At 47.1% G+C, this 23,151-nt stretch overlaps 1 protein-coding gene across 1 annotated transcript in view; it reads left to right on the forward strand.

The window, feature by feature from the left end:
- The first annotated feature begins 20,666 nt into the window (after positions 1–20,666).
- Positions 20,667–23,151, forward strand: part of LOC141116949 (NACHT, LRR and PYD domains-containing protein 12-like) — a 125,770-nt gene continuing 123,285 nt past the window's right edge. The window contains exon 1 of the mRNA XM_073609466.1: positions 20,667–20,912. The gene's annotated coding sequence lies outside the window, so the exon portion shown is untranslated. The remainder of the gene's footprint in view (positions 20,913–23,151) is intronic.

The following is a 23,151-nucleotide window of genomic DNA, read 5'->3' on the forward strand; positions in this document are numbered from 1 at the left end:
CGTCATTACATTACTGCGCATGCGCCGGCCTGCCGAGCTCGTACGATATTTCCCGAGTCCTGCAGGCTTCGGAACGGCGCATGCGCAGTTGCATGGCCGGCCCGCAGCCATATTTTTTACGGGCACCGGCTGCCCGTAACGGGCATTCACGGGCGCCCCGAAAATGGGGTGCTTTTTACGGGCTGCCCGTAAATTAACGGGCGGTTGGCAACACTGCCGGGCGGGAAGTAGTTAAAAAAAACGCAGTCGTGATCAAATACCACCAAGAGAAAGCTCTATTTGTGCTTAAAAAAAAAAAAAAAATTATATAAATTTCATTTGCGTACAACGCAGTGCCAAATAGCAAAAAATGGTCATGTCACAAAGGGGGTCAAGTGGATAAAATACTTGCAAAATACACTGCAATGGGTAAGGATATACGAAGCAAAATACATTTGAGGTGCCGGGAGTTTAGCTTTTAATACAGCCTATGGATGAACAGAGCTCTCATTCAGACATATAAAAGGGTTAATGTGGGGGGTAGACAGACAATACACTTCAATGCATAACTAATAAGAAGAACATTTTAGTTGTACATGGCAAGGTAACCATTTTGGTGGACAGGGAGGGCACAGATGGATAAAACCGAGTGGCTAAGCACTTTGTTACAAAGTGAAACCAAGGACCAAGAAAATAAAATGTGGTGAAAATAGGAGGTGAATATTATGTTTGCTTAGGGGATTATCATTTGTATGGACTATAGGGATAGGTTTGTTTGCATGCAGGATTTGTGTCTTCTTTTTTTGGCCAGCAAACCTCTTATGCCCCGTACACACGGTCGGACATTGATCGGACATTTCGACAACAAAATCCTAGGATTTTTTCCGACAGATGTTGGCTCAAACTTGTCTTGCATACACACGGTCACACAAAGTTGTCGGAAAATCCGATCGTTCTGAACGCGGTGACGTAAAACGCGTATGTCGGGACTATAAAGGGGCAGTGGCCAATAGCTTTCATCTCTTTATTTATTCTGAGCGTGTGTGGCACTTTGTCCGTCGGATTTGTGTACACACGATCGGAATTTCCGACAATTTTATATCCTGCTCTCAAACTTTGTGTGTCGGAAAATCCGATGGAAAATGTGTGATGGAGCCCACACACGATCGGAATTTCCGACAACAAAGTCCTATCACATATTTTCCATCGGAAAATCCGACCGTGTGTACGGGGCATTACTCTGTCAAACGCGACTCAAAAAAATACCGCATTGCGTCACATCACCGTGCCATACCCAGCACAACAATGACTAAGCTGTTACAGTATTACCCAATGAATGTGTTTTAACCACTTAAAGCAGAGTTCCACACAAAAATGGAACTTCCGCTTTTCGGAACCCTCTCGCCCCTCCGGTGTCACATTTGGCACCTTTCAGGGGGGAGGGGGGTGCAGATACCTGTCTAAGACAGGTATTTGCACCCACTTCTGGCATAGACTCCCATGGGAGTCTACGCCTCTTCCCGTCCCCACCGCGCTGTCTGCTGGGAACACACAGCTCCCAGGAGAGAGCGGGGACCACTTGGGACGCGCAGCGCGACTGGCGCAACGCTTCACTTCCTGATTCCCTCACCTAGGATGGCGGCGGCAGCCGCCGAGAACCGAGCGGGTTCTCAGCATCGCCTGCCGACATCGCTGGACCCTGGGACGGGTAAGTGGCCATGTATTAAAAGTCAGCAGCTGCAGTATTTGTAGCTGCTGGCTTTTAATATTTTTTTTTTTTAGCGGTGTGGGTGGACCCCTGCTTTAAAGACCAGCCTATTTTTCAAACTCGTTAAAATAATTTTTTTGCTAGAAAATGACTTAGAACCCCCAAACATTATATATTTTTTTTCTAACACCCTAGAGAATAAAATGGCGGTCGTTGCAATACTTTCTGCCACACCATATTTCCACATCGGTCTTACAAGCGCACTTTTTTGGGAAAAAAAAATACACTTTTTTTATTCAAAAAAAAAAAAAAAATAAGACTTCAGCAAAGCTAACCCATTTTTTTTATATATTGCGAAAGATGATGTTACGCCGAGTAAATTGATACCCAACATGTCACGCTTCAAAATCGCGCCTGCTCGTGGAATGGCGACAAACCTTTACCCTTAAAAATCTCCATAGGCAACGTTTAAAAAAATTCTACAGGTTGCATGTTTTGAGTTACAGAGGAGGTCTAGGTCTAGAATTATTGCTCTCACTCTAACGATCGCGGCGATACCTCACATGTGTGGTTTGAACACTGTTTTCATATGCGGGCGCTACTCACGAATGCTTTCACTTCTGCACACGCGCTCAGCGGAACGGGGCGCGTTAAAAATATTTTATTTTTTTTAATATTTATTTTACTTTTTATTTTTACCCTGTTCTTTTTTTAAAAAAATGGGTCACTTTTATTCCTATTACAAGGAATGTAAACATCCCTTATAATAGAAGAAAAAAGCATAACAGGACCTCTTAAATATGAAATGTGGGGTCAAAAAGATCTCACATCTCAAATTTACACTAAAATGCAATAAAAAAAAAAAAAAATTTCATTTTAAGAGCTATGGGTGGAAGTGAGGTTTTGACGTGGCTTCCACCCTGCAATGGTATGGAGCCGGGTGGGGGCCATCTTCCCCACTCATCTCCATACTACACAGGGAGAAGGATCCGATTGCCTCCGGTAAGCAGCAGAGGGCACCGTAGCGTGCTCTCTCCCACCACTGATAAAAGTGATCTCGCAGGGAATCCGCTGCTGAGACCACTTTTATCTGAAAGCGGACCACCCGCTCAAGAAGTGGATACCGGGGTTATGGTAGCTAGCTGCTGCCATAACAACGATATTCCACTTCAAAGTGCCTCCATATAACTGCAGCGGCTGGTCGGCAAGTGGTTAAAGGAGAAGTCCAGTCTGAGCTCATTTGGCTGGACTTCTCCTCTGGGTCACAGGAGTGCAATCCGTTTTGCACTTCTGTGACCCGTTTTCAGCAGAGAGCGATCTGAAGTCCGCTCTCCGCTGACGTCACCAAGATCAGACCAGGCTCCGCCTCATCCTGACTCTGGGAGTCTGGATCCACCAGGAGCCTGGACTAATAGCCATCTCAGCCTCTCAGTGAGCTGCTCCCCACCCCTCCACAGCTCAGCGCTCCAGTGAGCGTGGAGGAGCAGAGCAGGAGAGCTGCTGACTGAGAGTCAGCAGCGCTCCTCTCTGGGATCTGTGAGAACCAAGTGATTGGTGGTGTTCGGTGGCTCGGTTCTCAGTGAAGAGGCGGCGGGGGGACAGCTGCAGCATCCACCTAGGTAAGTATGAATCTAAAAAAAACAAACAAAAAAAAAAAAAAAAAAAAAGAGAGCCGATATAATTTCCAGGACAGTACAAATAACTGAAAATCAGAGGCGTAACTAAAACCTTTAGGGCCCCAGTGCAAGAAACCTTAGAGGACCCCCCCTTCATTTTATCGGTCCAGTGGGCCCTTTTCTCTGGTCCTATGGCCCTCCTCACTGATCCCAGGGCCCTTTACTCCTGTTGCGGGACACTGTCACGTGTTCTGCATCTTTCTACCATCTTGCCCCCCCCCCCCCCACGGTGACAGAAAGCTGCTCCTCCTCCTGCCAGACCAGGCCTATCAATGGCAGGGGCATGACATCAAGAAGAGACTGGGGACGCCCACGGTGGCAGAACACCAGGGCCCGGTCGCAAGTGGGACCTTTACACCTTGGGAGTTCTGCCACTGTATTGGACCCTTATATAGAGTTCCCTGGTGTGCTGGTGACATATCTATTGCTTTCTTCCATAGTGGGGGGGCCCCAAGATGGTAGGATGGGGGCCCACTGCAGAGCGCGTGAAAGGGTCCCGCTGCGGGACCATAATAAAGGGCCCCGCAACAGGAGTAAAGGGAACCGGGATCAGTGGGGAGGGCCATGGGACCAAAGAAAAGGGCCCGGGACCGATGAAATGAAAGGGGGGGGGGGGAGGTCAGGGGGGCCCTCTAAGGTTTCTAGTTGGGCCTCTGCTGCTGACAGTATGTTAAACAAAACAAAAATGTTTTCAATGTTTTGAACTGTACTGAATAGGTTACATTCGTAACAGCTGTGATTATTAGTAATCTGTGAATGGCTACAGCTTATCACATGGTACAGGGTGCTGTTATTGGCACAGGTACCATATGATAGCTGTGAGACAATCACAACTCACTGGTAACTAAAACTTATGAATGACATTCATTCATTACAGCTTTGTTGACATTGTGATCACACAGCAATCACATGATCACTGGGCTGCTGAAAACGACCTGGTACCGGGAGCCACAATCCACTGTGTCCAGCAGGCTGGATGAACCATGTGTGATCCAGCCTGCATGTGCTGCCCGCCCACGGTAAATGTACAGTGGGCAGTTTGTAAGTGGTTAAGGTGCATCTAAACCCAAGAACAAAATGAGAAGAATTTGTGAAGAGTGTCGTAAATGGTACTTTTACTATCGGTGCTGGGTACTAAGGTCAGAATGTCCATACTGGACGCCCCAGTGTGCTCCCTCCCTCACCTGCTACTGACAGGCACATGGTCAAGGAGTATTGTAGTGTATTCCGCAGAGCCTGATAGGGAACATAACTATAACTAACTGCCTTTACACGCACATGAAATTTAATGACATCCCAGTCTTAGTCCGTAGGGTTCAATATTGAGTTGGCCCATCCTTTGCAGCTATAACAGCTTCAACTCTTCTGGGAAGGCTGTCCACAAGGTTTAGGAGTGTGTCTATGGGAATGTTTGACCATTCTTCCAGAAGCGCGTTTGTGAGGTCAGGCACTGATGTTGGACAAGAAGGCCTGGCTCGCAGTCTCCGCTCTAATTCATCCCAAAGGTGTTCTATCGGGTTGAGGTCGGGACTCTGTGCAGGCCAGTCAAGTTCCTCCACCCTAAACTCACTCATCCATGTCTTTATGGATCCCAGAAGGAGCTCACTTGGCAGAGCAGGTCAGAGTTCCGGGCTGTGATCATACCTCGGCAGCCTCGCTACACACAACTGGTTAAAAGGAGTCGATGGGTTGTGGAAAGGTGAGAGTACTGTGTAGTTTTTCTTTTGGGGGGTGGGAGAACCTCCTGGTTTAGTATGGGGGGGATAGGGGAGCCCCCCTCTCTCACCTCCATCCCTCTCACACCCCTCCTCTGTCTCTTACTCCCCCTCTCTTTCTCACCTCTCTCACTCCCCCCACCTCTTCCCCCTCTCTCACCCTCTCTCTCTCTCATCCCTCCCTCTCTTCCCACCGCTTTCCCCACGTCCTCTCTCTCTCACCCCCTCTCACCCCTCTCTCTCTTTTTCACCCCCTTCTCTCACTCCCTTCTCTCTCCCTCTTCCTTTCGCTCTCTCACCCCTCTCTTACCCCCCCACCCCCTTTCTCTCTCACTCTCACCCCGCCTTTCTTTCTCTCATGCCCCTCTCTCTCATCCCCTCTCACCCCACCTCTTTCTCTAACCTCTCTTTCTCTCACCCCCTCTCTCTTCCCTCACCTCTTAAGAGGTGGAGCTCTTATAGCATAAAGAGGAAGGGGTAGAGTGTACAGATAAAGGGGTGGATCTTAAACAGGAAGGGTGTGGGACAAATTTAGATAGGGGGGTGCCCAAATTTAATGTGGCCTAGGGGAGCAAAAAAAAAAAAATACACCACCAAAAAAATGGGCGGCACAGTGGTGTGGTGGTAGCACTCTCGCCTAGCAGTAAGAAGGGTCGCTGGTTCGAATCCCAACCACGACACTACCTGCCTGGAGTTTGTATGTTCTCCCTGTGCCTGCGTGGGTTTCCTCCGGGTACTCCGGTTTCCTCCCACACTCCAAAGACATGCTGGAAGGTTAATTGGATCCTGTCTAAATTGTCCCTAGTATGTATGTGAGTTAGGGACCTTAGATTGTAAGCTCCTTGAGGGTAGGGACTGATGTGAATGTACAATGTATATGTAAAGCGCTGCGTAAATTGACGGCGCTATATAAGTACCTGAAATAAATAAAAATAAATAAATAAAATCCAGCCTCATTTATTTTTCTGTAAAGTTAAAAAGTAGCTGTGACTGTAAAGTTGACAACATCCTTCCTCCGAAGGAACATTCTGGAGATAGTTTGCGCTAAAACAATATAAAACGATAGTGATAAACCATCAGAAGATTAAGGTTTTGGCGTTCCTAGGTCAGGAATCAGGATTATAAGTTCTGTTAATACGGCTCTGGCTCTTGTTTAAATGTTAATGGCACCCCGTCAGCCTCACCTAATGTTCAAACAAGAAGCCTTTTGTGACTCTGTGCTCATCACACTTTATTATTGGTCTCAGTTTTCTTCGGTCTGCAGACGAAGGCTGAGGGTTCCATCAGGTAGGAATGAATTCTACTCTCTGGTGACATTCGGTGATATAATACATGTGTGGTAAAGGTGTAGCAAGCTTTACAGATGTCTATAAACACCTCTGAATCTTGGATGTATTTAGGTGATGTTTTCCTTGATCTGAAGAAGTATCTTCCATAGTTTATAGACCCGTTTTCATCCAGAGATCATTCATAATGCTCTGTTTTAGCGTGTGGGCACCTAACAAATCTAAGTGCCTAAGCCCAATTGTGTGATTTTAACATGCGTTAGTAAAACCGCACATATCCTCACAAATTCTACTTAGTGCATCCCGGTGGATAATGCCTTGTTTTTTTTTCCCGGACAAACTGGGCTTTCAATTGGTGGTAAATAGTAACGTATATATCCTGATTTTTTTTATTGTCAAAGAAAAACTGCCCCATAATAGTAAAAAATATATTTAATTTTTTTAACCACTTAAGGACCGAGCCTCTTTTTTGAGATTTGTTGTATACAAGTTAAACAGTTTTTTTTGCTAGAAATGTACTTAGAACCCCCAAACATTATACATTTTTTTTCTAACACCCTAGAGAATAAAATGGTGGTTGTTGTAATACTTTTTGTCACACCGTATTTGCGCAGCGGTGGCAGGGGATGTGTCCCATGCCTACATACGTTTGTTATTAGGTGTCCCTCATTCTCATCTCAAAATGTTGGGAGGTATGGGGAAGGGGTTAAAACTAGGGGGCGATCAAGGGGTTAATTGTGTTCCCTAGGGTGTGATTCTAACTGAAGGGGGGAGGGGACTGTGTAGGGGAGATGACAGATTGCTGTTCATACTCTGTATGAACAGACGATCTGTCTCTTCTGCCCTCAGAAACGGAAACTCTGTCTTTACACAAACAGATCCCGGTTCTCGGTGTGCCCTGAGCGATCGCGGGAGCCCGGCAGTGATCGTGACCGCCGGGCACTCGCATCGGCTCCGCCCCTAGTGGCCACAGGGTTAAGCGACGTTACATAACATTGTTTCGCCCAGCATTGCCATTGCGCAGTGTACAACTGCGGCTGCTGGTCGGCAAGTGGTTAAAGTGATCGTTATTTAAAAAAATAAAAAATGAGACTTTAAAAACATGTTATACTTACCTCCTCTGTGCAGTTGGATTTGCACAGAGCAGCCCGGATCCCCCTCTTCTCGGGTCCCTCTTCCTTGCTCCTGGCCCCTCCCTCCGGCGAAGTGCCCCCATAGTCCAGCAGCTTGCTATGGGGCACCCGAGCTGCAGCCCTGTGTGTTTTTTTCTAGGTGCGCAGCTGCCATTTGTCCCCACCCGCTCTCTCCCCTGTTTGGCTAACTGACTTTGATTGACAGCCGCATGAGCCAATGACGCAGCGGCTGTGCCCCAGCCAATCAGGAGGAGAGTCCAAGATGGCTGAGGGAATGGTGGACATCACTGGATAGAGATGGGGCTCAGGGTAAGTGTTGGGGGGTGCTGGAGAGGCTGCTAAACACAGAAGGTTTTTTTTTTTTTATCTTAATGCATTGAGATTAAAAAAAAAAAAAAAAAAAAAAAAAAAACTTCTGCCTTTTCAACCACTTTAAAACAAGTAAATATAATATGCTTTCCTATCCATTTACTAATGGTAGCAGCATAAGGATTACAAATAGTCAATGTTGATTGAGAATGTGAAGATCCACTTTAACCCCTTTATGACAGCAATATGCATATATATGCACATACAGTAGGGACGGAAAGTATTCAGACCCCCTTAAATTTTTCACTTTGTTATATTGCAGCCATTTTCTAAAATCATTTAAGTTCATTTTTTTCCTCATTAATGTACACACAGCACCCCATATTGACAGAAAAACACAGAATTGTTGACATTTTTTGCAGATTTATTAAAAAAGAAAAACTGAAATATCACATGGTCCTAAGTATTCAGACTCTTTGCTGTGGCACTCATATATTTAACTCAGGTGCTGTCCATTTCTTCTGATCATCCTTGAGATGGTTCTACACCTTCATTTGAGTCCAGCTGTGTTTGATTATACTGATTGGACTTGATTAGGAAAGCCACACACCTGTCTATATAAGACCTTACAGCTCACAGTGTATGTCAGAGCAAATGAGAGTTATGAGGTCAAAGGAACTGCCTAAGGAGCTCAGAGACAGAATTGTGGCAAGGCACAGATCTGGCCAAGGTTACAAAATAATTTCTGCTGCACTTAAGGTTCCTAAGAGCACAGTGGCCTTGTCAGAGAGTTCCCTTGGGCAGATGCGCTGTTGGTGGGCATCGCGGCGCGACGGCGCGCGTCGGCGGGCGCGCGCGCCCGGTGTTTGGCGCCAACCTGCCTATTTAGGCCATCTGCACAGGGGGCTCGGAGCTGTCCGATCTTCAGCTTCCTGTGTTCCTGCTTCCTGCTTCCTGTTTCCTGTTGTTTCCGATCTGACCACCGGCCTGTCTGTTCCTCCTTGTTTGCTGCCTGCCAATGATCCCGGACCGTCCTGACTACAAATCTGCCTGCTCCTCTGTACTGCGTTGCCCGCCTGCTGCCGACCTCTGCCTGTGACCCGACCAACCCGCTCCACTCCTGCTCTGCACCCACTGCCTGTGCTCCAGTTGACTGGTGTTCTCCATAACCATCTTAACCGGGATCTTCCTGCAGCTACCCGCCAGGCTCTCATACCACTCTGTGCTCCCGTGCCTCCTGTCCATACTACCAGGGGCCGGTAACCAGATACGTAAGGGAGGCCTCCCCCTGCTACATCGGGCTCACCTGTCTGCTACGTACAAGTCTGACAGTATCGGACAGCCATGTCCGAGCCCGAGCAGGGAACCTCCCCCATGGAGGAACTGTGTAGACACCTGGCGGGTCTCACGCAAGCTGTGAAGAGCCTCCAGGAAGGCTACACAAGGCTGGAAGAACAAGTCCAGGTCCTGTCAGCTCCAACCCGTCCACAAGCTGCTTCATCGGCCGGAGCGCCATCTGCGCCCTCAGTAGTTATGCTACCTCCAGAGCCTAAGGTACCCGTACCCGAAAGATTTGCTGGGGACCGCAGTAAATTGCGTGCCTTCCGCAATGCCTGCGAGCTATACTTTGCCCTGCAACCTCGCACTTTTTCCTTGGAGGCGACCAAGGTGGGCTTTGTGATCTCCCTCTTGTCTGGTGAACCACAGACCTGGGCTCACCGCCTCCTGGAACAGAAGTCTGGAGCACTGGACGACCTTGATGCCTTTTTCACCGTCATGTCCCAGTTGTATGAGGATCCTCAGGTAACAACGACTGCCGAAGCCGCCCTGCACGCCCTTCAACAGGGGCGTAGAGCCGCAGAGGACTATGTGGTGGAATTTAGGCGGTGGAGTTCCGACACTGGTTGGAATTATGCGGCTTTACGTTATCAATTCCACATGGGGTTGTCTGATCCCCTGAAGGATGAGTTAGCACGGGTCGGTGTACCCGAAACCTTGGACGAACTCATCAATCTGGCTATTCAGATCGACCGACGCCTCAGAGAGCGTCGCTCCGAGAGGTCTACCAGCCAATTCCGCCCTACCTGGATGCTACCCAAGGTTCCAAGCTCTCCCAGCCAGTCCTTCCCAGCACCGGCCACATCAGTTCCTGACACCTCCGAACCAATGCAACTCGGGCTATTCCGCCCTTCTCTCGATCCAGAAGAACGCCAACGCCGAAGAGTTAACAATCTCTGCATGTACTGTGGGGAGCCTGGACACTACGTGAGGTCTTGCCCAAATAAGACACGTAAGTCGCTTAAGTCGCTGCCCATCTCTTCAATTTGTGCACCTGCTTTCTCTAAACCTGTTAATCATTTTGCTCTGTCTATCACCCTACAGCTTCCAGGAAAGATTATTCCAGCTACAGTCATCATTGATTCAGGAGCCTGCAGCTGTTTTATTGATCTGACCTTCGCTGCCAACCATCACATTCCTCTCCAGTCCAAAGTCCGGGGACTCTCGGTACATCTCGCAGATGGCTCCTCTCTTCGCTCCGGCCCTGTCACGCAGGAAACCATTCCTTTGTTGGCCACCATGGGCCCTAATCATCAAGAACTTCTGCGCCTGGATGCCATCTCCTCTCCCCTTTTTCCCATCATATTGGGGATGCCATGGTTACAGGCCCATAACCCCAGCATTGACTGGTCCAGTGGAGAAGTCAAGTTCTTTTCTCATTACTGCCGACAACACTGCTTACATACAAATTCTGCTGAGTCTACCCAATTACTCTGTTTAGACACCGAATCCGAGCTTCAACAGGTGGTCCCTGCACCCTATTGGGACTTTCTGGACGTCTTTAGCAAAAAAGGAGCAGAGGCCTTACCTCCTCACAGGCCTTACGATTGCCCAATCGAGCTATTACCTGGAGCAGAAGTTCCCTTTGGAAGGATTTTCCCACTGACAGAGCAGGAGCTGGATACTCTAAAAATATACATCGACGAGAACCTGAAGAAAGGGTTTATCCGCCCATCTACCTCTCCGGCCGGGGCTGGCATATTCTTTGTGGAGAAAAAGGACCATTCCTTGCGTCCTTGTATCGATTATCGGGAATTGAACAAAGTAACAATCAAGAACCGTTACCCTCTACCCTTAGTGCCCGAACTCTTCCAGAGATTAGGATCCGCAGTAATCTTTACCAAGCTAGATCTCCGTGGTGCCTACAACCTGATCCGCATTCGAGAAGGAGGTGAGTGGAAGACAGCTTTTCGCACCAGATTTGGACATTATGAATACCTTGTCATGCCCTTCGGTCTGTGCAACGCACCTGCTACGTTCCAACATTTTGTCAACGACATCTTCCGTGACTTCCTGGTTCTTTATGTTATTGTCTACCTAGATGATATCCTGATCTTTTCCTCCTCAGTCTCAGATCATCGCAGGCATGTCAGAAATGTGTTAGCTCGTCTCAGGCAGCATGGACTTTATGCTAAACCAGAAAAATGCCAATTCGAACTTCAAAGCATCCAGTTTTTAGGCCTAATCATTTCTGTTGATGGTATAAAAATGGATCCGCAGAAAGTATCTGCCATTCTGGAGTGGCCCGCTCCCTCCGATAAAAAAGGGGTTCAAAGGTTCATCGGCTTTTCGAACTTTTACAGGAAGTTCATTAGGGGCTTCTCTACAATAATTGCCCCCATCACCGAAATAACCAGACAAGGGAATCGATTCCAGTGGTCCCCTGAGGCACAATCTGCCTTCGAAAAACTCAAGGAGCTGTTCACCTCCGCCTCAATCTTAAAACACCCGGATCCTGCTCTACCATTCGTCCTTGAAGTGGACGCTTCGGAGGTCGCAGTCGGAGCTGTTCTGTCCCAACGGCAAGGCCCAAAGGCCCTTCTCTACCCAGTGGCCTTTTTCTCCCGCAAACTCTCTTCAGCGGAGAGAAATTATGATGTTGGCGATCGGGAGCTTCTGGCCATTAAATCCGCTTTGGAGGAGTGGCGTTATCTACTGGAGGGTGCAGCACACCCTATCCTGGTCTATACGGACCACAAAAATCTGGAGTATCTCCGAACTGCCAAAAGACTGAAACCTCGACAAGCAAGATGGGCTCTATTCTTCTCCAGATTTCAGTTTCATATAACGTACAGACCTGGTTCCAAGAATACCAAGCCGGATGCTCTTTCTCGTATGTTCCCTGATTCTGGCAAACCTGAGCATCCGGACACCATTCTTTCATCCGGAAATTTTCTTTTGCTTCAAGTGGATCTGTTATCCCGCATAAAACAAGCTTCTTTAAATTGGACCCCAAGTTCCGGAGAGGTGGTGAGGGCCCAGGATGGTCTTTTTTGGCACAAGGGTAAAATCGTAGTCCCTGAAGATTTGAGGGTGGCAGTGCTGGAGCTCTGCCATGATCATAAGATGGCTGGACATTTCGGTGTGCTGAAGACAACGGAGTTAGTGCAGCGCACATTTTGGTGGCCTTTGTTAGTGAACGACTGCAAGAGCTATGTAGAATCTTGTACCACCTGTGCCCGGAACAAGAATAGCCGGACTAGAGCCTGGGGTCTGTTAAAGCCATTACCCGTCCCGGAAAGACCGTGGAAGATGATATCAATGGATTTCATTGTAGAGCTTCCCCAGTCAGAGGGCTTCTCTACCATCTTTGTCATCGTAGACAGGTTAACCAAGATGGCTCACTTCCTGCCAATGAAGGGCACACCTTCGGCCATGGAGACAGCAAGGGTCTTCATTAAAGAGATTGTCAGGTTGCACGGAGTCCCATCGAACATCATATCTGATCGTGGTGTTCAGTTCACCTCACAGTTCTGGAAGGCTCTCTGTAACTCCCTGGAAATCGAGCTGGCACTCTCCTCCGCTTATCATCCCCAGACTAATGGGCAGACGGAGAGAAGTAATCAAACTTTGGAGCAATACCTCCGTTGTTTTTCATCTTTCTCTCAGGACAACTGGGTCTCTCTGCTGCCAATCGCTGAGTTCTCCTATAACAACTCTCTACATTCAGCCATTAAGCAAACACCGTTTTTTGCCAATTACGGATTCCACCCGTCCTTTCTGCCCAGGTCTTTACCTGAATGTGCGATCCCAGCGGTCTCTGAGACCATGGACTTCTTTCTTTGTAACAACAAACTCTTGCAGGACACCATGGCTAAGACCCAAGAGTATAATAAAAAGATGTTTGACAGGAAGAGGCGGGGAGAGCTCATCCTGGAACCTGGCAACCAGGTTTGGTTATCCACGACCAATATAAGAATGGCCTGCCCTTCAAGGAAATTGGGCCCCAAATTCTTGGGTCCGTTCGCAGTCAAGAAGAGGATTAACAATGTGGCCTACGAACTCAATCTACCTAGTACTCTGAAGATTCATCCGGTCTTTCACATTTCATTGTTGAAACCTGTTGTACCCAACACTTTTGCTGGTCGAAGTACTGACCCACCAGAACCCATAATTGTCGATAGCAAGGAAGAATTCGAGGTGGAGGCTATTTTGGATTGCAGGAAAAGATGCAACCAGTTGCAGTATTTGATCAAATGGAGGGGGTACGGACCAGAGGATAACTCCTGGGAGCCAGAGGGCAACTTACATGCCGAAGAGATTCTGAGGTCTTTTAGGAGTACCCACGCTTCCAAATTGGCACAGTTGGACATCCGGAGGCTGCCCTTGAGGGGGGGGGCACTGTCAGAGAGTTCTCTTGGGCAGATGCGCTGTTGGTGGGCATCGCGGCGCGTCGGCGCGCGTCGGCGGGTGCGCCCGGTGTTTGGCGCCAACCTGCCTATTTAGGCCATCTGCACAGGGGGCTCGGAGCTGTCCGATCTTCAGCTTCCTGTGTTCCTGCTTCCTGCTTCCTGCTTCCTGCTTCCTGTTGTTTCCGATCTGACCACCGGCCTGTCTCTGTTCCTCCTTGTTTGCTGCCTGCCACTGATCCCGGACCGTCCTGACTACGAATCTGCCTGCTCCTCTGTACTGCGTTGCCCGCCTGCTGCCGACCTCTGCCTGTGACCCGACCAACCCGCTCCACTCCTGCTCTGCACCCACTGCCTGTGCTCCAGTTGACTGGTGTTCTCCATAACCATCTTAACCGGGATCTTCCTGCAGCTACCCGCCAGGCTCTCATACCACTCTGTGCTCCCGTGCCTCCTGTCCATACTACCAGGGGCCGGTAACCAGATACGTAAGGGAGGCCTCCCCCTGCTACATCGGGCTCACCTGTCTGCTACGTACAAGTCTGACAGGCCTCCATAATCCTTAAATAAAAGACGTTTGGGACAAGCAGAACTCTTCCTAGAGCTGGCCGTCCGGCCAAACTGAGCTATCGGGGGGAGAAGAGCCTTGGTGAGAGAGGTAAAGAAGAACCCAAAGATCACTGTGGCTGAGCTCCAGAGATGCAGTCAGGAGATGGGAGAAAGTTGTAGAAAGTCAATCATCACTGCAGCCCTCCACCAGTCTGGGCTTTATGGCAGAGTGGCCCGACGGAAGCCTCTCCTCAGTGCAAGACACATGAAAGCCCGCATGGAGTTTGCTAAAAAAACACCTGAAGGACTCCAAGATGGTGATGAGACCAAGATAGAACTTTTTGGCCTTAATTCTAAGCGGTATGTGTGGAGAAAACCAGGCACTGCTCATCACCTGTCCAATACAGTCCCAACAGTGAAGCATGGTGGTGGCAGCATCATGCTGTGGGGGTGTTTTTCAGCTGCAGGGGCAGGACGACTGGTTGCAATCGAGGGAAAGATGAATGCAGCCAAGTACAGGGATATCCTGGACGAAAACCTTCTCCAGAGTGCTCAGGACCTCAGACTGGGCCGAAGGTTTACCTTCCAACAAGACAATGACCCTAAGCACACAGCTAAAATAACGAAGGAGTGGCTTCACAACAACTCCGTGACTGTTCTTGAATGGCCCAGCCAGAGCCCTGACTTAAATCCAATTGAGCATCTCTGGAGAGACCTAAAAATGGCTGTCCACCAACGTTTACCATCCAACCTGACAGAACTGGAGAGGATCTACAAGGTGGAATGGCAGAGGATCCCCAAATCCAGGTGTGAAAAACTTGTTGCATCTTTCCCAAAAAGACTCATGGCTGTATTAGATCAAAAGGGGGCTTTTACTAAATACTGAGGGTCTGAATACTTAGGACCATGTGATATTTCAGTTTTTCTTTTTTAATAAATCTGCAAAAATGTCAACAATTCTGTGTTTTTCAGTCAATATGGGGTGCTGTGTTTACATTAATGAGGAAAAAAAATGATGATTTTAGCAAATGGCTGCAATATAACAAATAGTGAAAAATTTAAGGAGGTCTGAATACTTTCCGTCCCCACTGTAGGCAAAAAGTTGGCGCTTACATCAGCCTCAGTGAAGATCCACCTAACTATTACATACCTAAAAGTAAAGGGGACTTTAGGAGAAACCAATTACAAGTAAATGACTGTAAAAAGTCCATAATATGGCACTTGAAGGCAGCCCAGTAGAGATGAGAAGCAAACTCTTGAGAAGGCTGGGGAAAATAAGCACAGAGGCGCCACTCTAATGCCACGTACACACGATCGGACATTCCGACAACACAATGGATTTTGTCCGACAGATGTTGGCTCAAACTTGTCTTGCATACACACGGTCACACAAATGTTGTCGGAAATTCCGAACGCCAAGAACGCGGTGACGTACAACGAGAAAAATGAAGTTCAATAGCCAGTGCGGCTCTTCTGCTTGATTCCGAGCATGCGTGGACTTTTGTGCGTCTGGTGTAAAGTCCGTGTCAGTCTCTCCGTCCTGGCCCCTCTCCTACGCGTCTTCGACACAGGGATCACGTGTCATCATCATATCCCCCTGATGATACACGGACTTTACACCAGCGTTGTCCCAGCACAGCATACCGCACCGAACATCCAGTGATTTTGCATAGAAAGCCGTTATAGTATGGTGCACTGACGCACCAGTGCCATGTGAGTACCCCGGTGTGGGGAGCGTTTTCTTTTAATAAAAGTATTTTTACTACATTACACTATATAGTTTCCTTTTCATTTATATGTATGGAGCCACATTGTTTCCAGCTGGAGGAGTGCAGCAGATACTGAGACTGAGCCCAGGGGTGGCTCCAAAGCGTATTTGGACTCAGGGTAGAAGCCACACGCTCTGAGGTGAGCACATTAGCTTAAGGGGGTCATGAAGGAGCACCGGAGCATATTTTGCAGCACTCAGGATATCTTCGGCATGATGTTGGATTGTTGTCACAGCTGAACACCATCTGCACGCATTGTTTTATTATCACTGCTGGTCATTATTTGCACGCACTATTTAGAGTGCCAAAGAGAACTTTTTTTCATTATTTATTAATTTTTTCATTTAAACAAGCAGGATACTTTATATTGAGCACTAAGCACTTTTTATGTTGATTAAGACATTATGCATGGTGTAACAAGCACTATTAAGCATTAATTTATCGTGTAACAAGCACCTGTTTTTTCACACCTTGTTTATTTATTCAACATTCATATTATTTGTATTTAATATTATCGCACTAGTAAGCACAGAGTTGGTTATTATTAATTTTGTTTTTGGGGTCACCCAAGCGCAGCGCATAACTTGTAAATTTATCCTATGCACGTTATATGAAGGGTGATTAGCGCATGCAGCTGGAGGTAGCACAAGCAAGGCTTAAGATCATTGTGGCTCACAGAATTTTTCCAATTTAATTTGTCATTTTTATTTTTTAATAAAGGACTTGTCCCCAAGCTGTGTCTTGTCGTTTTTAACACTTTTTTGTGAAATGGTAGGGGTACCCCGTTACCGTGTCACACAGGGGGGGCCGAGATCTGGGGGTCCCCTTGTTAAAGGGGTCTTCCAGATTCCAATAAGCCCCCTGCCTGCAGACCCCCACAACCACCGGGCAAGCGTTGTGGGGATGAGGCCCTTGTCCCCATCAACATGGGGACAAGGTACTTTGGGGGGCTACCCCAAAGCACTCTCCCCATGTTGAGGGCATGTGGCCTGGTACGGTTCAGGGGGAGGGGCACTCTCTCTCCCCCCCCCCCTCTTTTACTGCGGCCTGCATACTCGGATAAGGGTCTGGTATGGATTTTGGGGGGGGGCCTACGCCATTTTTTAAAAAATTTTGGCACAGGGTTCCCCTTAAAATCCATACCAGACCTGAAGGGCCTGGTATGGATTTTAGAGGGACCCCCACGCAATTGTTTTTTTTAAATTTTGGTTCAGGGTTCCCCTTAATATTCATACCAGACCCAAAGGGCCTGGTAATGGACTGGGGGGGATACCATGCTCTTTTTTTCAATTAGTTTTATCTATATTGCCGAGACACGACAATTCATTACAGCCGTGATCAGTTTTAAATGACTTTTTTCCTTTAGAAATGTCATTTTGCTGTGGTACTGTTCTAAACATGGGAAAAATGCACCACATTACAGGCATACTATAGACACCCCCCAGGCACAATATTTAAAGGAATATTTCATTTTTATTGTTTCACTGTAAGCATTAAAAAAAAAAAAAAAAAAAAAAAAAAAATCACTGCTCCCGAAAAAACAGCTGTTTTTTAAAAATTTTTTTGCATTGATCCATGTCCCCTGGGGCAGGACTCGGGTCCCCAAACACTTTTTATGACAATAACTTGCATATAAGCCTTTAAAATGAGCACTTTTGATTATTCATGTTCATGTCCCGTAGGCTTTAACGGTGTTCGTGTGTTCTGCCGAATTTTTTGCCTGTTCGCATGTTCTGCTGCGAACTGAACAGGAGGGTGTTCGGCTCATCCCTAGTTACAAGGTCTCAGGTGTGAATGGGGAGCAGGTGTGTTAAATTTGGTGTTATCGCTCTCTCATACTGGTCATTGGAAGTTCAACATGTCACCTCATGGCAAAGAACTCTCTGATGATCTAAAAAAAGAATTGTTGCTCTACATAAAGATGATCTAGATTATAAGAAGATTGCCAAGACCCTGAAACTGAGCTGCAGCACAGTGGCCAAGACCATACAGCGGTTTAACAGGCCACGGTCCACTCAGAACAGGCCTCTCCATGGTCAACCAAAGAAGTTGATTGCACATGCTCAGCGTCATATCCAGAGGCTGTCTTTGGGAATTAGATGTATGAGTGCTGCCAGCATTGCTGCAGAGGTTGAAGGGGTGGGGGGTCAGCCTGTCAGTGCTCAGACCATACACAGCACATTGCATCAAATTGGTCTGTACGGCTGTCACCCCAGAAGGAAGCCTCTTCTAAAGATGATGCACAAGAAAACCTTCAAAAAGTTTGCTGAAGACAAGCAGACTAAGGACATGGATTACTGGAACAATGTCCTGTGGTCTGATGAGACCAAAATAAACTCATTTGGTTCAGATGGTGTCAAGCATGTATGGCGGCAACCAGGTGAGGAGTACAAAGACAAGTGTGTCTTGCCTACAGACAAGCATAGTGGAGGGAATGTCATGGTCTGGGGCTGCATGAGTGCTGCCGGGACACTGGGGAGCTACAGTTCATTGAGGGAACCATGAATGCCAACATGTACTGTGACATACTGAAGCAGAGCATGATCCCCTCCCTTCCAAGACTGGGCCGCAGGGCAAAATTCCAACATGATAACGACCCCAAACACACTTCCAAGAGGACCACTGCCTTGCTAAAGAAGCTGAGGGTAAAGGTGATGGACTGGCCATGCATGTCTCCAGACCTAAACCCTATTGAGCATCTGTGGGGCATCCTCAAACGTAAGGTGGAGGAGCGCAAGGTCTCCAACATCCACCAGCTCTGCGATGTCGTCATGGAGGAGTGGAAGAGGACTCCAGTGGCAACCTGTGAAGCTCTGGTGAACTCCATGCCCAAGAGGGTTAAGGCAGTGCTGGAAAATAATGGTGGCCACACAAAATATTGACACTTTGGGCCCAATTTGGACATTTTCACTTAGGGGTGCACTCACTTTTGTTGCCAGCGGTTAAGCCCGGGTTCACACCATAACAGGCTGTGGATCGCACAGGAGTGCTGTGCGTCCCTGTTCCCCATTTCAGGGACGAATCAGTGCCGATTCTATGCCTGAATTCGGCCCTGAAACAGAGCCAAAGATGCACAGCGTTTTGCTGCAGTGCGCTCCGCAGCCGCCCCGGAGATATGTGAACCGGCTCCATGGGGAGCCAGTCACATTCTCCTGCTATGCGAATTAGATGTGAGGAAACGCACATCTAGTTCGCATTGGTGTGAACCCTGGTTTAGACATTAATGGCTCTGTGTTGAGTTATTTTGTGGGGGCAGCAAATTTACACTGTTATACAAGCTGTACACTCACTACTTTACATTGTAGCAAAGTGTCATTTCTTCAGTGTTGTCACATGAAAAGACAGAATAAAATATTTACAAAAATGTGAGGGGTGTACATATGTATAGTTTTTTGGTTCTCGTTTTAGGGCATTTATTCCTTCACTTGAAAATGTCCAATACATCAGTATGTGCCATAATGGGTTTATATTTATTTTTAATACAGTTGGTGTAATTATATTGGATTGTTATTTTGTTTTATATTATGTCAAATCTGGGATGAGACCGTAATTCATAGCTCCCAACTGTCCCTGATTTGGAGGGACTGTCCCTGATTTGGAGCAATGTCCCTCTGTCCCTCATTCCTCCTCATGTGTCTCTCATTTTGGTCTGATCTATATAGTTGTATATAAAATGCACTTTTTATCTTTCAAAAAGTGTTTCCCAGTACTAAACCTTTCATCCAATTTCTAAATTGCTGCATTTGTACATTTTAAAAGCCAATATAAAAGAACAGTAGTGGTAAAAAAAAAAAAAAGCACTTGTGGATTTAATTACCCTTTTTTCTGGGGTTCATTCTCCTTTAACGGGGTGTGACAGGGGGCGTGTCCTATGCCTATATACATTTTGGTCTGATCTATATATTTGTATATAAAATGCACTTTTTCTTTCAAAAAGTGTTTTCCAGTGCTAAACCTTTCATCCAAATTCTAAATTGCTGAATTTGCTGATTTCAAAAGCCAATATAAAGAAATAGTAGTGGTAAAAAAAAAGCACTTGTGGGTTTAACTAATCATTTTTTGTATAATTCTTCTTTAAGGGGGCGTGGCAGGGTGTGTGCGTCACATGTCTACATACTTTTGCTAAGAGGTGTCCCTCGTTCCCTTCTCAAAAAGTTGGGAGGTGTGCCGTATGTTTGCTCTGTAACACCGTCCTGCAAGTGAGCATCTGTATTTGGATGCAGCTTTATTTCAGCAGGTACATTCAGGCTGGATTCACACTTGTGCGGTGCGAATTCCAGATCAGTTTTCTCTGCAAAGAGAAAAAAAACAGCTGTTCAGGGCTTCCTCTCCGTTGTAGCTGCCACTCAGTGAGCAGGGAGAGGGGGGAGAGGGGGGAGAGGTGTAGTGAAGACAAGGAGAGAATTCGGGTTCAGAACGGAATGTATCTACGAATCAGATGCATTCCCAACTTCCCATAGAAGATAATGTGCTTGTAATTCACACCGCAATGCCCAGAAAACGCACACGTGTTTTGGGCAACGCGCAGCCCGAATGCAATGCACATATGTGAACCAGATGCATTCAAAGGAATGCATTTTAAAATGTCCTGTGAATTGGATGCGGTGTAAGCCGCATCTAATTCGCATAGGTGTGAACGGGGCCTTAATATTATGCTGCTCTATAGCACAATGGAGGATTACATAGTCCAGCACTGTTGTGAGTGTTATCACAGTGTGTACTGTTTAGAATCCAGTATATATACAGTGCATTGGGCTAAGTATATATTATGCACATTAGGATGTCCCCAGACCACAAGAAAATGGCTGATGTCTGGGTATTCCAGTATAAACAGTGCATTGGGCTTAGCATATGGACACTAGGATGTCCTCAAACTACAAGAAAATGGCTGATGGCTGAGTATTTAACTGACAGTTTCACCATCCAATCAGCATCCCCCTGAGGAAGATATGAATTTCCCTTGCATCGACACATGTAGGAGAGGGAGACAGGACGGTGCAGGAAGCAGCTGGTCTACCCCACAGAGAACAGACATACGACAACCAAAACCCAACGTTTTAAGGCACATTACAGATTGGTGTACTTAATGCACTTAACCCATGTGAGTACCCTGTACTGGGGCTTTTTTGTTTGTACAATAAAATTGTGTTAAATGGTATCACGCTATGGAGTCTCTTTCTACTGTTTATATAAGAGGACACAGCACCAGTGAGCAGTTTGGAACCATACAGCTAACTTAGAATCCTGAGGGGATTCACATGCGTGGTTGACCGTAACTTATTTGCGAGGTCACCCGCTCTGAGATGAGCGGCCATTACCTGAGGGAGGGGAGCACCTGAGTGTGGACACCGCAACATGTTATTTTCATGTTTTTATGAAGTCGCCATTATACCTTTTAACCACTTGCCGACCATCCGCCGCAGTTGCACTGCAGCAGAATGGCACGGCTGGGCGAAACGACATTATGTACCGTCACTTCGCCCTGTGGCAACTAGGGGGTACGTACTCACGCCCCCTGCTCGCCCACGGAGCCGATGCGAGTACCTGGCGGTCACGATCACCGCCAGGCTCCCGCGATCGCTCAGGGCACACTGAGAACCGGGATCTGTGTGTGTGTAAACACAGTTTCCAGTTCTCTGAGGGGAGAACAGACAGATCGTCTGTTCATATGGAGTATGAACAGCGATCTGTCATCTCCCCTACACAGTCAACCCCCCCTTAAGTTAGAACACACAATAGGACACACTTAACCCCTTCACTGCCCCCTAGTGGTTAACCACTTTACTGCCAGTGACATTTTTACAGTAATCAATGCAATTTTATAGCACTGATCGCTGTAAAAATGCCAATGGTACCAAAAATGTCTCAAAATTGTTCAACGGGTCCGCCATAATGTCGCAGTCCCAAAGGGGGTAAAATATTCCAGGGCTGAAGCGGTTAATAAAGAACTATATACCAATTTATGTTGGACTGATCTGCGTTCGATTAGGAATGTCACTGTTATATGCACGGTGCTGGTACTCAACCACGACCCCTCAAAACCCCTCCCCCCACACACCCTCCAAATCACATCAAATAGTGGGTGTGGTCATATTGCACAAACAGAGTTCATGGGGGTTACATACAGAGTGCAGAGCTGTCACTTGTAAACACAGAAACCAGACTTCTGTGTTTACAAGTGATTGTGGTGAGCAGGCACCAAAGGGTCTGAGCCAGAGGTGGTGGAACTGAGTTCCACCAAGTTCCCCCTGAAAAAAAGCCCTATGTATGTATGTATGTATGTATGTATGTATATATATATATATATTTTAACTGTTATAAGTTTGTTTATTATTATTATTTTTTCTGTGGCATGTGACACTTAACACAGAATTTATCATCACAGCAATGATAACATTCTATATACATAGTTTTGGAATATGTTATAATTTGTCAGTTTATCACAAGTTTTTTTTTTATTATTATTCTTTTTCTCATTAGTGCAAAGTTGGCACTTTAAAAGTATTTGTTGGAACTAATATTAGGAGCATAGACATTTTCTATTTATATTGTTTTAACCACTTGCCGACCGCCTCACGCATATATACGTGAGCAGAGCGGCACGGGCAGGCAAAATCACGTACCTGGTACGTGATTGCCTTCCCGCGGGCGGGGGGTCCGATCGGACCCCCCCCCGGTGCCATCGGCGGTCGGCGTTTGGTTGGAAGCGATGAGAGACGAGGGGGAGACCATCCGATCGTGGCCCCCCCCTCGCGATCGCTCCCAGCCAATGAGAAACATCCCCTGCCTCTGTATAGTACACAGAGGCAGAGGATGTGATGTCATCTCTCCTCGGCTGGCCAGTTTCCGTTCCAGCGCCGAGGAGAGAAGACATGTAAGTGCACCAACACTCACACACAACACAGTAGAACATGCCAGGCACACTAAACACCCCCAATCGCCCCCCGATCCCCCCCCATCACCCCCCCCCCCCGTCACAAACTGACACCAAGCAGGTTTTTTTTTTTTTTTTTTTTTATTTATTTCCTGATTACTGCATAGTGTCAGTTTGTGACAGTTAGCAGTGGTAGGACAGTTAGTATTAGCCCCCTGTAGGTCTAGGGTACCCCCCTAACCCCCCCTAATAAAGTTTTAACCCCTTGATCACCCCCTGTCACCAGTGTCGCTAAGCGATCATTTTTCTGATCGCTGTATTAGTGTCGCTGGTGACGCTAGTTAGGAACGTAAATATTTAGGTTCGCCATCAGCGTTTTATAGCGACAGGGACCCCCATATACTACCTAATAAATGTTTTAACCCCTTGATTGCCCCCTAGTTAACCCTTTCACCACTGATCACCG

The sequence above is a fragment of the Aquarana catesbeiana genome, linkage group LG13 (genome assembly GCF_042186555.1).
Source record: "Aquarana catesbeiana isolate 2022-GZ linkage group LG13, ASM4218655v1, whole genome shotgun sequence".
NCBI lineage: Eukaryota > Metazoa > Chordata > Amphibia > Anura > Ranidae > Aquarana > Aquarana catesbeiana.